This window comes from Rhinopithecus roxellana, chromosome 7 (genome assembly GCF_007565055.1).
Source record: "Rhinopithecus roxellana isolate Shanxi Qingling chromosome 7, ASM756505v1, whole genome shotgun sequence".
Classification (NCBI taxonomy): domain Eukaryota; kingdom Metazoa; phylum Chordata; class Mammalia; order Primates; family Cercopithecidae; genus Rhinopithecus; species Rhinopithecus roxellana.
In genome coordinates, this window is record NC_044555.1 from 94,294,252 (window position 1) to 94,311,523 (window position 17,272).

Consider the following 17,272-nt stretch of genomic DNA (forward strand, 5'->3'; position numbering starts at 1 on the left):
TCTTCCACTCTTTTTTCAAGATTTTTAGTTTCTTTGCGCTGGGTACGTAATTCCTCCTTTAGCTCTGATAAGTTTGATGGACTGAAGCCTTCTCTCCTCTCGTCCAAGTCATTCTCTGACCAGCTTTGATCCGTTGCTGGCGATGGGCTGCGCTCCTTTGCAGGGGGAGATGCGCTCTTATTTTTTGAATTTCCAGCTTTTCTGCCCTGCTTCTTCCCCATCTTTGTGGTTTTATCTGTCTCTGGTCTTTGATGGTGGTGACGTACTGATGGGGTTTTGGTATAGGTGTCCTTCCTGTTTGATAGTTTTCCTTCTGACAGTCAGAAGGACTGTCTGTTGGTCTGTTGGAGATTGCTTGAGGTCCACTCCAGACCCTGTTTGCCTGGGTATCAGCAGCAGAGGTTGCCGAAGATAGAATATTGCTGAACAGCGAGTGTACCTGTCTGATTCTTCCTTTGGAAGTTTCCTCTCAGGGGTGTACTCCACCCTGTGAGGTGTGGGGTGTCAGACTGCCCCTAGTGGGGTATTTCTCCCAGCTAGGCTACTCAGGGGTCAGGGACACACCTGAGCAGGCAGTCTGTCCGTTCTCAGATCTCAACCTCCGCGTTGGGAGATCCACGGCTCTCCCCAAAGCTGTCAGACAGAGTCGTTCGCGTCTGCACTGGCTCCCGCTACTTCCCCTGTTGGTCTTCAGCTGTGCGCTGTCCCCAGAGGTGGAGACCACAGAGACAGGCAGGCTTCCTTGAGCTGCTGTGAGCTCCACCCAGTTGGAGCTTCCCAGAGGCTTTGTTTACCTACTTAAGCCTCAGGAATGGCGGGCGCCCCTCCCCCAGCCTCGCTGCTGCCTTGCGGATAGATCGCGGCAGACTGCTGTGTTAGCAGTGAGGGAGGCTTCGTAGGCGTGGGACCCTCCCGGCCAGGTGTGGGATATATTCTGGTGTGCCTGTATGCTTACAGCGCAGTATTGGGGTGGGAGTTACCCGATTTTCCAGGTGTTGTGTGTCTCAGTTCCCCTGGCTAGGAAAACGGATCCCCTTCCCCCTTGTGCTTCCAGGTGAGGCGATGCCTCGCCCTGCTTCAGCTCTCACTGGTCAGGCTGCAGCAGCTGACCAGCACCGATTGTCCGGCACTCCCTAGTGAGATGACCCCAGTACCTCAGTTGAAAATGCAGAAATCACCGGTCTTCTGTGTCGCTCGCGCTGGGAGTTGGAGACTGGAGCTGTTCCTATTCGGCCATCTTGCTCCGCCGCCTCGGAAATAATTAAATCTAGTCGGGGTGGGCTGTGCTGCTGCTATTGCTACAGGCCAGAAATAGGCCAAGATGAAACATACCGCTCTTCGGAGCTCCAGGTTTGGACCTAGAACCAGACATTTAACAGGTGCGAACACAGAAGAAAAATATAGCAGTTCTGCTTGTTCCTCTACATAGGTGCCTTAGATTTTCAGAAGCAAGATCCAGGTCATGCCAAGTCCCTGCAGTGATGAGATGCTCCCACAGAAGTACTGTGTGCAGACAATGCTTCTGGGGCTGTTGCTGGAGAGGTGGATATTTGTGTCTATAAGATCTGTCTTTGCCAACTACTTAGTAGACTGATGCCATCAGTCAGAAAGTGGTAGCTTCCTCTCTCAGCTCTTATGATAACTAGGATTAGGAAAATGACAGCTGCTGTGAACTCTTCCAGGATGATGTGGTTTGAATCTGTATCCCCACAAAATCTCATGTTGAATAGTATTCCCCAGTGTTGGTGGTGTGGCCTGTGGGAGGTCGTTGGATCATGGGAGCAGAGTTCTCATGAATAGGTTAGCACCACCCCTTTGGTGCTGTTCTTGTGATAACGAATGAATGAGTTGTCGTGAGATTTGGTTGTTTAAAAGTGTGTAGCACCTCCCGCCCCCCTTCTTCCTGCTCTGGCCATGTAATATGTGCCTGCTTCTCCTTCACCTTCCACCATGATTGTAAGTTTCCGGTGGCCTTCCCAGAAGCAGAAGCTATTATGCTTCCTGTACAGCCTGTAGAACTGTGAGCCAATTAAATCTCTTTTCTTTATAAATTACAAAGCCTCAGATATTTCTTTATAGCAGTGCAAGAATAGACTAATGCATAGGAGGTGTCTCTAGGACAAGTGGTTCATGGACTGATGTCTAGGTCTGGCCAGTGAAAGTGAGGCAGGCTGAGTATGAGAGCTATTTTGGAAGGAAAAAAAATGACTAAAAGCATATTGAGGTTGAGGTCAGGCTGGAATGGGGAGATACCCTATTAGTGGGATGGAAGGCCAAATATAACACTGGGATACTAATCTGATAGCCTAGTTTGGACGCTACTTCTGGCCTTAGAGTGGTGCGTTTCTAGTCTTAGGTTTTTATAACTTTCCAGACTAGAGGTTGTGTGTTTTTCCAAAATAGAGAGAGGTTGAAGCTGAAGGTAAAGGGACCAGGCTACTAGGATTTAGAAATCTGCAGAGGAAAAAGCTAGGTAGGATTGAACCTAATCGGTTTGGGTGTACTTCTAAGAATTGTTTAAGTGGCTCAATTGGCATCTTAAAATCTAGGTTCCCTTCTGCCTTCCCCCTTTTCTGGACTGCTAGTTATTTGCAATTAGCAATGAGTTAATTGCTTGGAAATATTTACTTGACTGGGCTGATATTTATTTTTATTTAAAAATTTTTTTTATTCCCATAGGTTATTGAGGAACAGGTGGTGTTTGGTTACATGAGTAAGTTCTTTAGTGGTGATTTGTGAGATTTTGGTGCACCCAACACCCTGAGCCAATACTTAAACTTGCTTCCAGGAAAGCATCTTGGAGAGTCAGAAATCTTTAATGGGTAGTTGGCTACAAAATGGAAATTAGATGGAGAAGGGATCCTTTTCTATTAATCTCCACTTAGGCAGTGATTAGACTTGTAGATAGAGCTAAGAATTTAATTGCTCAATGTCATCAGGAAGTCAATTACTTTAATCTCTCTTCAATAGTTAGCTATTAATTAACTAGAAATAAAGAGGACAATAATTGGAGATGAATTTGTTCAGCTATCTTGTGCCCTGTAGAGTCAATATTCTTGGCTGTTAATGACATCTTGGACAAAAGAAAGTAGTCACAAAGAGACATTTTAAAAAGAGGCAACTAGCTGGAGGTGATGCTTGGTTAAGAGCAATATGATGGACTAGATAGACGTAGGGTATCTATCCTTCATTCTCTCCCAACGTTTTCCAGCAACCTTTTTCCCAGGACCCCACATAACAGTCCCAATCCTGAGACTACCCTGCTTGTAGGCATCAACCCAAGGTTTCATGTGTAATGATTGAGAGTAGAAGTTTCATCTCAAATCTCAGCTAAAACCTTAAAATGGCCACTTACCACCTGTGTGATCTTGCATAAATTAGATAATCTAAGTCTTAATTTCCTCAGGTATAAAATAGCAATAATAACAATAATTAACACTCTAATGTTTTACATGTATTTATTCCTGTAAGGCTGCTACCAAGAAACCCTTACTGAACCATTGGGCCCTCTCCGGGTTATAACCTGGAGTAGCCCATCTGTCTCTGACAAGCCCATCCCTTCCCTTTCCAATATGGCATCATTTTTTTTTTGAGTGTGGACTCTGGAGTTAGATAGATCTGGGTTGGAATCCAAGCTCACCTACTTCGTGGCTGTATAACTTTCGGCAAATCATTTAACCCATCTATGTCTCAATTACCTAGACTATCTGTAAAATAAAATTAATAATATGAAGTTACCTTTTGGGATTATCGAGATAATCCAATGAGTTGATACATGTAAAGAATTCAGAATAATGTCTGGCACATGGTAAGTGCCCCAAAAGTGGTAGCTATATTATAATCTATATTATTATCTCCATGCCGGCTCCTATTCTCTCAGGGACCTGATGGGTATCAAGTGGCTCATCTGACAAAATCATATAAACAGACACTTAGGTTTAGGTGTCTCCTCCCTACCTGCCCCATAAAACCAAAGGTACCATTAGTACCAGAGTATGGGTACTAAGATCATTTAAAAACGTGATCACCAAATTTTTGATACTCCTCTCATTAACAGTTGATGCCTAGTCCCTTCCCCTTGAATTTGGATTCTGTGAATGTCTGACCAATAGGATATGGTAGAAGTGACACTGTGTCAGTTTCTGGGCCTATATCTCAAGAAACTGGCATCTTCCTGTTCTGGGGGTGTTTGCTTTTGGAATCCAGCCACATGCTATGAGAAAGCCCATGCAGAGGTTCCTGTGGAAAGGAATCAAGGCTCCTGGCTTTCCACCCTGGCTGGACTCCCACCTGACAGCCAATACCACTTTGCCAGCCAATGTGAGTGAGCCATCTTGGATACAGGTCCTCTGGCTCCCAATTGAGCTGCCCCAGCTGATACCACATGATACTACTGTGACAAACATTGTCCATGTTGTAGATCAGTGATCAACATAAATGTTGTTATTTTAAGTTACAGGAATAGAAAATCAAAATATAGGCTATGGGCATCTGGCCAGTAGATCAGGGGAGATCTTTTGGGGACATGCTGTTCCATGCCTTGCCATCTATACCATGTAAGTGGTAACTGGTTCTATACATTTGTATGACTGATCTTTGGCTGAGTTATGAGATGACATTGTCATGGGATGTAATTATTCAGTGTAATGTTTCAGTTTTTAGAAAAAAACACACAAAGTTTTTTGACCAAATATTTGGACATTGTTAATTAAATATTGATTCCTTCAATGCCAAATCTAATTCCTCCCCCATAACCTATATCTCGGAAATAATATAACAGTCTATTCAGTTACTCAAGTAAAAAAATGTAGGGGTCACCCAGGAATACTCCCTTTCTCTGAGTCCTCACATTCAGTTCAGTAGAGAGTGCTGTTGGCTCTATCTTCAAACTGTACGCTAAATCTGTCCTTTTTTCCATCCCCACTGCCACCAACCTAGTCCAAACTACTCTTTTGTCTTATTTGGACTAACCTTCTATATTGGGCACAAACTTGTGTACCTTCTTAGATTCTTTTCCAAGATGCTATCCGCTTTACAAATTGTGCTGCTACCATTTCAGGTTTTTTTTTTTTTTGTTTGTTTGTTTGTTTTCTGTTTTGTTTTTTTTTGGCATCCCTTGTGAGCTCCCAGAGCACCATTTGTTGAAAAGCGTGTCCTTTCCCCTCTTTATGTTTTCGTTTGCTTTGCCAAAGATCAGTTGGCTGTAAGTATTTGAGTTTATTTTTGGGTTCTGTATTCTGTTCCATTGGTCTATGTGCCTTTTTTTTTTTTTTTTTTTTTTTTTATAGCAGTACCATGCTGTTTTGGTGACTATGGCCTTATAGCATAGTTTGAAATCAGGTAATGTGATGCCTCCAGATTTGTTCTTTTTGCTTAGTCTTGCTGTGGCTATGCAGGCTCTTTTTTGGTTTCATATGAATTTTAGGGTTGTTTTTACTAGCTCTGTGAAGAATGATGATGGTACTTTGATGGGAATTGCATTGAATTTGTAGATTACTCTTGGCAATATGGTGATTTTTCACAATATTGATTCTTCCCTCCATGAGCATGGAATGTGTTTCCATTTGTTTGTGTTAATCAATGATTTCTTTCAGCAGTGTTTTGTAGTTTTCCTTGTAGAGATCTTTCACCTCCTTGGATATTCCTACTGTTTTTTTTTTTTTGCAGCTGCTGTAAAAGGGGTTGAATTCTTGATTTCATTCTCAACTTGGTCGCTCTTGGTGTATAGCATATAGCAGGGTAAATTTATTTTGTAAAGGAAACTTTACTGAATTCATTTATCAGATCCAGGAGTTTTTTGGATGAGTCTTTAGGGTTTCCTAGTTATATGATTATATCACTGGCAAACAGTGACAGTTTGACTTCCTTTTTACTGATTTGGATGGCCTTTATTTCTTTCTCTTGTCTAATTGCTCTGGTTAGGACTTCCAGTACTATTTTGAATAGAAGTGGTGAAAGTAGGCATCCTTGTCTTGTTCCAGTTCTCAGGAATGGAACAACACTTTCAACTTTTCCCAAATCAGTATAATGTTGGCTGTGGGTTTTTCATAGATGGCTTTTATTACATCGAGGTACGTCCCCTGTATGCTGATTTTGCTGAGGGTTTTAATCATAAAAGGATGCTGGATTTTGTCAAATGCTTTTTCTCCTTCTGTTGAAATGATCATATGATTTTTGTTTTTAACTTTATGTGATGTATCACATTTATTGACTTGCATATATTAAACCCTCTCACCATCCCTGATATGAAACCCACTTGATCATGTTGTGTTCTCTTTTTGATATGTTGTTAGATTCAATCATAGCTAGTATTTTTTGAGGATTTTTGCATCTATGTTCATCAGGGATATTGATCTGTAGTTTTCTTTTTTTGTTATGTCCTTTCCTGGTTTTGGTATTAGGGTGATACTGGCTTCATAGAATGATTTAGGGAGGATTTCCTCTTTCTCTATCTTTTGGAATAGTGTCAATAGGATTGGTACAAATTCTTTTAATGTCTGATAGAATTCAGCTGTGAATCCATGTGGTCTGTGACTTGTTTTTGGTTGGTAGCTTTTTAGTTATCATTTCAATCTTGCTGCTGTTATCGGCCTGTTCAGAGTTTCTATTTCTTCCTGGTTTAATCTCAGAGGGTTGTATATTTCCAGGAATTTATCCCTGTCTTCTGGTTTTCTAGTTTATGCCCACAAAGGTGTTCATAGTAGCCTTGAATGATATTCGTATTTACACCAATCTGAATAGAATTTCTTAAGGCATTTCTGGCTGACTACACCAGATTTTACTATGTAGACACAACATACAACATAATACTTGTACATATGCATAAACAAACACACACACACACATATATATACACACACACTCACATACAATCTTATAACTTTCATTTTAGAATTTTAGCTATGAGATAATAATAAAAACTCATCAGTTTATAAATGGTAAATAGATCCAAATTATACTTCTTAAAAAATGGAACCTGTTTATAAGGCTAAACTTTATTTGCCCTAATAGGTAGTCTAATTAAGGCTGTGGACCAAAATCTTGAGTAAAGCAGCTTTTTTTTCTTTTCTTTAAATCCCTTTTGCCTTTTACCCCTTTTTTTTCAGTTTCAAATGAATGTAACGTTAAAATTTTAATGTGTACGTTCTAGGTAGAACTGGATAAAGTGTATGAGGAAACCCAAATCTCCAAGTAGCCTTAAATTTTTATTAACAAACCTGTCTTTCGTTTGTTGGTTTGGTTTGCTTGACAAGTTAATGTGGGCAGGAAAGCATCTTACCAGTTTTTTTTTTTTTTTACTGGCTTTTTTTGGCCTCTGCATGGCAGACAAAGCAATTTTTATGTTGGACAAAGATAGCTTATATTATAATTGCTCTGAGCTTAAGATTTTGTCCTATTTGAGTAGAGAGGCTTTTATAGATATTTAGCTAGTTCTATTTCTTATAGAATATTAATTCTTCAATTAACTGTTCCATCACCCTAAGCTATTGTTATTTAGGCAAACCTAAATTTATATTAAAAGGGATGTCTCTTAGGTCTAGGTTGTTGGTTGCCATAGAGATGTTGTAATTTGTAAAGCCGTTAATTTGAAAGCCTTTTAAGACCTTTTATTTCTTGGCTGGAACGCCACAAGTTGTAAGTTAATCTCAATACCAGCAGAAAAGTCAGCAGATTCAAAATAGGCAGAAAAACAGTAGAGAGAGAACTTAGAAGGCTCTATATATTAACTCTATAGTTGGTTTCATTTTTTTTTTTAAATAAGCTCAGACAGTTTATATAATGGCCATTGATCTGTGAATTTTTCTTGATGTAATTTACCCATTATTTTAAACATGTGCACTAGGCCGGGCGCGGTGGCTCACGCCTATAATCCTAGCAGTTTGGGAGGCTGAGGCAGGTGGACCACTTGAAGTCAGGAGTTCGAAAGCAGCCTGGCCAACATGGTGAGACCCCCCCCCGTCTCTACTAAAAATACAAAAAATTAGCTGGGTGTGGTGGCAGGTGCCTGTAATCCCAGATACTTGGGAGGCCAAGGCAGGAGAATCGCTTGAACCTGGGAAGCGGAGGTTGCAGTGAGCCGAGATTGCACCACTGCACTCTCGCCTGGGCGACAGAGCAAGACTCCATCTCAAAACAAAAACAAAAACAAAAACAAAAAAACAAAAAACCAAACCATGCGCACTAGAATCTCTAATATACCTGGCTGGAATCCCGGAAAACCTGGATGCCTTAATGTTTAAGAATCTCATTCCATTTCTTATTAATCTCTTGAAAGCAAAGAAAATCTTATAAATCCTATTAGAGACTGTCAGGAGTTTGGACTGATGTTTTAGATGGTGGTAATCACCCTAGTGGCTGTTAAATAATTTTAGTTTTATTAGTTTTTTGTTTTTGTTTTTGGAGAGATGGGGGTATCTTGGTTTGTTGCCTAGTCTGGTCTCAAACTCATGGCTTTAAGTGATCCTCCTGTTTTGGCCTCCGAAACTGCTGGGATTACAGTCATGAGCCACCATGCCCAGTCACCCTAGTGGCTTGTGCCCACCATTTACAATTTTTTATTTTTGCTCTCAGAAGATTTTTAGAAACAAGCAAGGGAAAAGAGAGAAATCATTTATAGAGATGCAGAACCAAACCAAAACGAAATCAAAATTAGAGTGCTCATAAGAATTTTAAATGAAGCATGGAGATTAAATAAAATATTAAATTGGGTGTGTAGAAAGAACCAAAAGTAAATTCACCAGAAAAGACATGTCTCACAGACAGGGTGTAACTTCTATAGAAGCTAGAGTACTCAAACCAGAAGGACATTGTCTTTATACCAGAAAGACAAAAAGTCTTTTATCATCCTAGGAGGCATGCAAGGTCTTTTATTAAGGTGGCTTTATTACCAAGTCCTGAATAAAGTCAAAATCATCTACCAGAAAGAGGGAGGCTTGGCCTGGCAGAAGACTCACCAGGGCAGAAAAAGTAGGCTGCAGAAGCAGAGAATTCAAAGGGCTCAAGTGAGTACTGTACACTAGTTCCAAGAATCACCAATTCCTTCTGATAGAGATCTTTTTCAGGTCCCACTTCTGGACACCATTTATGTCAACCTAAATAACAAACAGAGAGAGGCCCTCCAAAAGAAAATTATATGTATTCAGGAATAGAGCATTGCAATGATAATATGTGTCATAGTAAACTATGTGCGTGTTTGGGGAGGCAGATGAAGACAAAGATTTTAAAAGAAAAATGAGGATTACTTAATTGTTTGGAGATACTTATCCTTGGCTACAAGGATCAGTAACAAGGGTAGCATCACTCCAAGGCTGGACAGGCAGTTGCTGGGCCAATATCCTTGCAGAAGTATTTTTTGTGTGTGTGAGGTTGTGATGGGCTTTGTGCAAGGTTGTGACTTTTGCAGTCTTTTCTGAAAGTTCTTGTTATCTGTCATTTATGCATGAGAATCCTCCCTTCGTGGTCTTCCCTGGCTCTATTTGTCAGGTGTTTGTTTTTGGTTTTGTTTTCCACAGTGATGCCATTTTCATTCTGAGAACTTTCACAGGAGTTCCCTACTCCATCATTTTCATAGATGTTACCTGGAATTTTTTCCTTATTTTTTTTTATAACCTTGACAGTTTTGGGGAGTACTGATTAGGTATTTTTAGAATGTTCCTCCACTGATATTTGTATTATGTTTTTCTCATAATTATGCTGGGGCTGTGGGATTTGGGAGGAACTCCACAGAAGTAAAGGGCTATTTTGACCACATATATGACTGGTATGTACTATCAATATGACTTAACACTGTTAAGAAAAGTGGAAGTAGAATGTAGTGGTTTAGGGGTTTGGGCTCTCAAGTGAAACACATCTGAATTCAAACCCTAACTTCTCCACTTGCTTGGAGCTTTTCTGAACTTTGGAGCTTTTCTGAGCTTCAGTTTTCTCATATGTAAAACAGATGTAATAATAGTAGCTACCTCATAGGGTTACTGTGGAGAAGCACATGAGAAGACTCATGTGAAGTGATTAACTTGATGTCTGGCACATAGTAAGTACTCAATATAGGTGAACTAGTAGAATAAGAGGATGCGTGTTTATGTGGGTAGGTGGGTATATACAAAAAAGATTTATCAATTAGTATTAGGAGGATCTGAAATGATTTTTATTATTTAAAGCCATAATTTTATTGAAAGATTTGATGGGAAACCCAGAGTTCCATGGGGGAGATAATAGATAACATGGGAAATTTCATACAATGGGGCATTACTCTGGAGGACAGGCATAGATGGTTACTGTAGTTTTAGTTCCTAGGTACCTAGGGGCTAGTATAAGGAATGCCTGACATTATATTATATTTTTGGTCAGGGAGGGACCCTAGAAGAAAAGAAAGGGGTGACAACTATGTAGTAGTTCAAAGCACTACTGTTGAAATCATACAAACCAGTGATCAAGTCCTAGCTTTCCATTCATAGGCTTTGTGGCCTTGGGCAAAGTGACTTAACTTCTTTTGGCTCTCGGTTTCCTCATCTGTAAAATGGAGACAATAAATTGAGTATTAAATGAAATAATCCATGTAAATGACCCAGAGCATTTGGTGTCCCATAGTGCTCAGTCGATATTAGCTGCTCTTTACTACTTTACAATTGTGACTTAGTCTGGGGACACCCAATAGAAGTCATAGGTCTTCAGGTCAGAGAGGATTTTGTGCCAAGAACTGGCTTTAGGAAGCTTCGCCTTTCAAGATGGAGGATGTTTTGAGCTCCTCCTCTTTCTAGTCACAGTTTCTGGCTCAGGCCTGCTGCAAGCTGCCCTAGGGGCAGGGTGCTTTGGGGATATTTGCGATGGCTAAAAATCATTTTCTTAAAAAAAAAAATACTTTTGATGTACAATAAGAAAGAAAATGGAAACCACATGGAAAATTTAGCCCATTCCAATATGTTCTTAGTCTCCCATTCTACATATTGCTAGGGCCTCTTCTGCAGATGATGGCTGAGAATATCCTCTGTACAGCAATAAATCACAGGATCATTAAATGCATCCTTGCAGCTGCACCAGGGCTAGTTAGAGGCCTATTCAAGAAAAGGGCTTATGTGGAAGGGATTTTTCCTCCTTCTTTTAAAAAGCCACCTGTACCATTTTTGTCTTGGTTTTTAAGTGGATGATTTAAGACATCATTTTCTTCCTCTACTTCTATTTATGATGTACAAATAGTCCTTTGTTAATAGGAAAAGAAAAAAACCACAAACTCAAATGCCAAACCTAATTAAGGCTCCTTAGAGAAAGTGTGCCTGTTTAACTTTCCAACTTCCTTTCTGAGTTAATAATTCAGGGACTGGACAAGACACAGGTGGAAGGAATTGTTTCATCAACAGCTGGTGCAAAATCCCTCACATTCCTGGAGGTGCACCAGTTCAGGGTACAGAACTATCTGAGAGAACTAGAGCTAGTCTGGAAAGAGCATGTATTGTAATCTAAATATTTTTCCTGTTGATTGGCAAAATCTCTAAAGTTCTTTGAGGCTAGGAGTGATAGCTTTGAGGAAAAAATTGGAACCAGATCATGTAATCCAGATGTTGAAAACAAGGCCTTGAGAATGAAAAACAAACAAACAAACAAACAAAAAACCCTTTTGTTATAAATGAAGCCTTGAGGGGAAAATTCAATTTCTTTATAAACTGGACCTTGAGCAGGAAAAATCCTTTTATTGTAATCATATCAATTCTAGTTAGATTCACATAATGAGGCTAACTGTGCAACTTGGTGAAGATGATGATCAGCCATGTAGAATGATTTAGAGTTCCAGAAGCGCTTTCTCTCTACAATAAAGTCATCCCTACTCAGAGGTCATAGTGCCCAATATCCCTTCATCAGTGGTTCTTAACCCTTTTTTTGTCAAGGACTTGCTTTAGAATCTGGTGAAAGCTACTGACTTTTTCCTCCAGGAAAATGACTGAACATGTGGATACACACATCAGCATACATTTTCCTGAAGTTCACAGACTCCTGTGAACAGCCCTGGGGAGTTTTTGAACAGTCAGCATTTCTCATCGTTTTTGTTTGTTTGTTTGTTTGTTTTTTTGAGACAGAGTCTTGCTCTGTCACCTAGGCTGGAGTGCAGTGGTGCAATCTCGGTTCACTGCAACCTCTGCCTCCTGGGTTCAATTGATTCTCCTGTCTCAGCCTCCTGAGTAGCTGGGATTACAGGCATATGCCACCATGCCTGGCTAATTTTTGTGTTTTTAGTAGAGACAGGGTCTCACCATGTTGGCCAGGTTGGTCTCGAACTCTCAACCTCAGGTGATCCAACCGCCTTGGCCTCCCAAAGTGCTGGGATTACAGGCGTGAGCCACTGCACCCGGCCTCATAGTTCATTTTCAAGAGCCACATAATGGGCATCCTGGGCTGGGCATGGTGGCTCATGCCTGTAATCCCAACACTTTGGGAGGCCAAGGTTGGAGGATCACTTGAGGCCAGGAGTTTGAGACCAGCCTGGGCAAACATAGAAGACCCCATCTCAGCAAGATACACAAAAAAATTAGTTGAGTGTGGTAGTGCACACCTGTAGTCCCAGCTACTTGGGAAGCTGAGGCAGGAAGATCACTTGAACCCAGAAGTTTGAGGCTGCAGTGAACCATGATTGTGCCACTGCACTCCAGCCTGGGTGAAAGAGCATGACTCTGTCTCTGTCTCAGGGAAAAAAAAGGGCACCCTGCTGACACATACCACCCTTGAGGTAAACTAAAATGAAGCTCCATCATATTTTTCATTTCACCATCACATTAAAGTATTATTTAAAATAATGTACTTAATAATGATTTTATATTAAGGAAAGAGACGATATTTAGGGGCAATAATTCACCAAGGTATATAGGTCTACCTTGGTGATACACAGCTTGATCACAGATCAGCTTCCATGTTGAGTTGATTTCTTTCCTTCCTACTTCTATTAAATTTTAGAAAGTCAAGCTTTACAACACTTTAAAATGCTTTAAATGTTCCACAATATTACAGGATAGGTGAAATAAGAATTCTAAAAAATTTCAAACTATTTGTCTTAATTGGATTCCTCCACAGCAGTCTGAGGCAAGGACATGGGTGCAGTTAGTATATTTAGAGTGTTATTCTAGGAAGTAGGAGTGAGATAGTAAGGAGAATTAGAGAAAGAAAAAAAGTCAGTGCAAAGGTGCATTATGAGGTTGCTGCATTGGGCAACAAGGGCTGAATTCTGGTTAGACTACTTGGGGGAATATATAGAACATCTCCCAGAACTCTCCCTTTGATGGATGAGAGGCTGCAGCTTTCATCCACCAGTTCTTGTCCCCCTCATTTGAGGGTTATCTCCAAGGTTGGGATGTGTTTTCATGTGGATTGGCTTTCGTGAAGGCCTTGAGGGCAGAAGCAGAAGAGAGAAACTTGATTTTGGGGCAGGATACTGTTTGTTAGGCTGATGTGAGTCTGACCTTACATAGAACTGTCTACCCCAGCTCTGCCTGAGCAAGGTGGAGAAAGAGGCTGTGATGTAGGGCGCCAGAAGCATTTATTCCACTATTGAATCTGGGTAGCGAATACCTGGACATTCATTATCCTATCTACTCCACTTTTGTACATGTTTGAAGTTTTTCATAATAAAAGTTAAAAATTCTAATTCAGAATCCTAGGTCATTGGGAACTGCCTCAAGTATTTAGTGGCCTTATCAAAATTATAGATATTATACATCCAAAAAGCTAGATATCACAAGGACAGTTCCCTGATAATACTTTGAAGCACTCTATCAGATACTAAAGTCCCTGAACAAATCACACTCAAAGGCTGGAAGACAGAATAGTTGAACTTGGGAAATAGATGGGTATGCATTCCTAAATTACCACTTTGATTGCACTTGGTTCAAAAAAGTGTGGTTACAAGTTCTACTGAAAAACTTGAACATGATATTTACATATACCCAATCATATATAGTCGATTTCTTTCTTCAAGAAGGGCATAAAGTCTCCACATGTTGGGACAGAATCAAATTCTTAGTGATAAGACTGCATCATAGTTCAGTCTTCTTAAAAAATTCTGATTATTTTATCTTTAACATCAAACATGGCAGTATTTCACCACTGAACTAATAATTACAGGTTCTTTAATATTCTGAAAATGTGGCTATAAAATACGTCTTGAGCAAGGCATTTGAATCTGAGAAATGCTCTTTAGTGGCATTATCATTTTCATAAGGTCCCTTTCCCTATCCCTTGTATCAAAAAATTATGGGAGAGCAGCTTCTCTCAACAGTTGGCACGCTTAGTGTGGAAAAGTGGAGATTAGTATTTACTGCTTATTTCTTTGTACAGCATGCTGGGAAGACATCTTCTTAGGGGCCAAAATTTTATTATACTCACAATCTTTGTTTTTTTCAACACCGAATTGTGATCAGAAGGCATATTGCTGATCGTTGTTAATCAAGTTGTGAGTGGCTTCACATTTGGGTGCAACCTCTATTATTTGCAGCATATTTCTGGGCAGCAGTCATGGCTAATGCTCTTCAGAATTGGCCGCAGTGCCCCTTTTCCAATCTACTTCATGACTCATTAAAAAAACCACTTGTTAACTAAATTAAAAACCTTTCCTTTTATGAGGAGAAACTAGAGCTCTCCTATATTGCTGGTGGCAATGTAAAATGGTACAGCTACTCTGGAAAAGAGTTGGACAGTTTCTAATGAAATCAAACATGCAACAACCATACAACCCAGCAATTACACTCATGGGCATTTATCCCAGTGATAAGAAAACTTATGTTCAAACAAGAACCTGTACACAAATGTTCACAGCAATGTATTCCTGATAGTCCCTAACTGGAAACAATTCAAATGTCCTTCAACATGTGAATGGTTAAGCAAACTATGGTATATCCATAGCATAGAACACTACTCACAAATGAAAAGGAACATATTATTGATATGTACAACAGCTTGAGTGGATCTACAAAAATTGTACTAAGTGAAAAAAGGCAATGGCAAAATTATATATGATTCCAAATGAATAACATCCTTGAGATGACAAAATTATAAAAATGGAGAACATGTGAGTGGTTGCTAGGGGTTAAGAAGGGGGTGGAGGTGGGGATAGTGGGTGTGGCTATAAAACAGCAACATGAGGGATCCTTGTGTGGTGGAACCATTCTGTATCTTGACTGTATCAATGCAAATATCCTGGTTGTGATACTGTATGGTGTTGCAAGACACTGTCGTTGGGGGAAACCCAGAAAATGGTACATGGTTTCTCTTTGCAGTATTTCTTACAACAACTACATGAAAATCTGTGTCTAAGGTAACAAGCATATGTTTTTTAAAAAACCCTTTTCTCTTATAGCATGGGATTTCAGGGTCAAAAATGTGGAGCACTTCTCCCGTGTGTGTGTGTGTGTGTGTACATACTACTCCTACGTCAAGAGTCTGCATATCAATGTTTTTGCCTGTCTCTAAAGTAGAATATCTGCTGGTGTCCACATGTGATAATAATTGCCTTTTATATTGTGTGCCATAGATATTACGGATGTCCTATGACGTTGTTATAAAAATTCTGCTAATGACTCACTCTGCTTTCTCTAAGTCATTTTGTCATTGATATTGTGCCTGGTTTTATAAGCTTCTTGGCAATGAAGTGATTTGTACTTGTTTTGCCAAGAGGTCTAATAATGTTGAATGACACCCCCATAGCTTTAATATCTTCCCTGCCTTCGTCACAATATTCATCAACTTCATACAGCAAAGAATTACTTCGTGCTTGCTTTCAAAGTATTCAATTGGCTTATCACAGGGTTAACTGTACTTTGATTAATAATTATGTAAAAGTGGCCGCGGGCCGAGGAGAGCTCTGGATGGCCAGCCAACGACCTGGGCCGTCGTGGGCTTCCGCGAGCTTGCGGGGATGAGCGGGTCCCTGGGCCGAACGGCGGGCTCGGGTGCCGGCGGTGGTGGCTCGGCGGAGCAGATGGACGGGCTGGTGAAGAAGGACAAAGTGGTTGTCTTCCCTCAAGGGGACAGCGGAGCAACCCCAGTGCGGCTTCAGCAACGCCGTGGTGCAGATCCTGTGGCTGCCCGGCGTCCGCGACTACGCGGCCTACGAAGTGCTGGACGAACCTGAGCTGCGACAAGGCATTAAAGACGCTTCCAACTGGCCCACCATCCCGCAAGTGTACCTCAACGGCGAGTTTGTGCGGGGCTGTGACATTCTTTTGCAGATGCACCAGAATGGGGACCTGGTGGAAGAACAGAAAAAGCTGGGGATCCACTCCGCCCTTTTAGATGAAAAGAAAGACCAAGACTCAAAGTGAGGGCGCCCTGAGCAGAGGGAGCCGTTCGTGTCAGAGACTCACTGCCAGAAAAACCTTACCGATTTTGGTTTTCACTACTGAGACAACTGCCTTGCACTGATCATTTCAGTTCATGAGCAGTCGGGTGATTTTAGTTTGTCTGGTGTTTGGGCTAAGAAGATTTTATTGTGAACTTAATTGCAACCACTGCACCGTAATAATTCAGTGCTGTATTATGATAGTGCTGTAAACAAAATTTATTCTTATGTTGCCATTTATTTTTTGCCTGATTCAGGAGTTAAACTAGGAGCTTTGGAGTCATTATTCATGACCCCTCTGCAAATCTGTCAGTCTGCAAAGACATTATCTTCCCCCAAATTATGTAGAGCTTCCTCTGTTATGGAAAACGATGGACAAAGAAGAAACTGTGATAACTGTTTTTTTTTTTTTTTTTTTTTTTTTTTTTTTTTTAATAAACTGCCAACACAGGAAAAAAGTTATATAAAAGCTTTGATGACTTGGTGCTACAATTTGATACATTTTATTATAAAGAGCATGCTGGAGACTGGGGCAAATGGGTGGCAGGTCTAATAAAATCAAATTTTCAGACATTTATCTTCTTACTTCATATTTGCATTTTCGACTGCTTATATGATATGGTCACTCACACACGGGCTTATTTCTCTTAGGACATAGAGATTCACATTCTGTGTTTATACTGGAGACCTGTTCACTATTTATGTTTATGGTGTTTACTGTGTTGTAACATTTAAATCATTATTTTTGTTGTTACTTTAATATTCAACAAACCTTTTTTTCTTAGTAAACTTTATTTTTCCAACATAAAAGTAATATAAAACTTGGAAAATACAGCAAAATAAAAAGAGGAAAAAATCAACGTAATTTTACTGCCCCCAAAATCCCATTGACATTTTTGTCTTCTGATAGAGATTTTGTTCATTTTTTTTATTTGTTTGCTTTGTTGATAGCTTGAG

At 40.2% G+C, this 17,272-nt stretch overlaps 1 pseudogene; it reads left to right on the forward strand.

Moving 5' to 3' along the window:
• The first annotated feature begins 4,483 nt into the window (after positions 1 to 4,483).
• On the forward strand, positions 4,484 to 16,298 carry LOC104677209 (annotated as a pseudogene).
• The last annotated feature ends 974 nt before the right edge of the window (positions 16,299 to 17,272 follow it).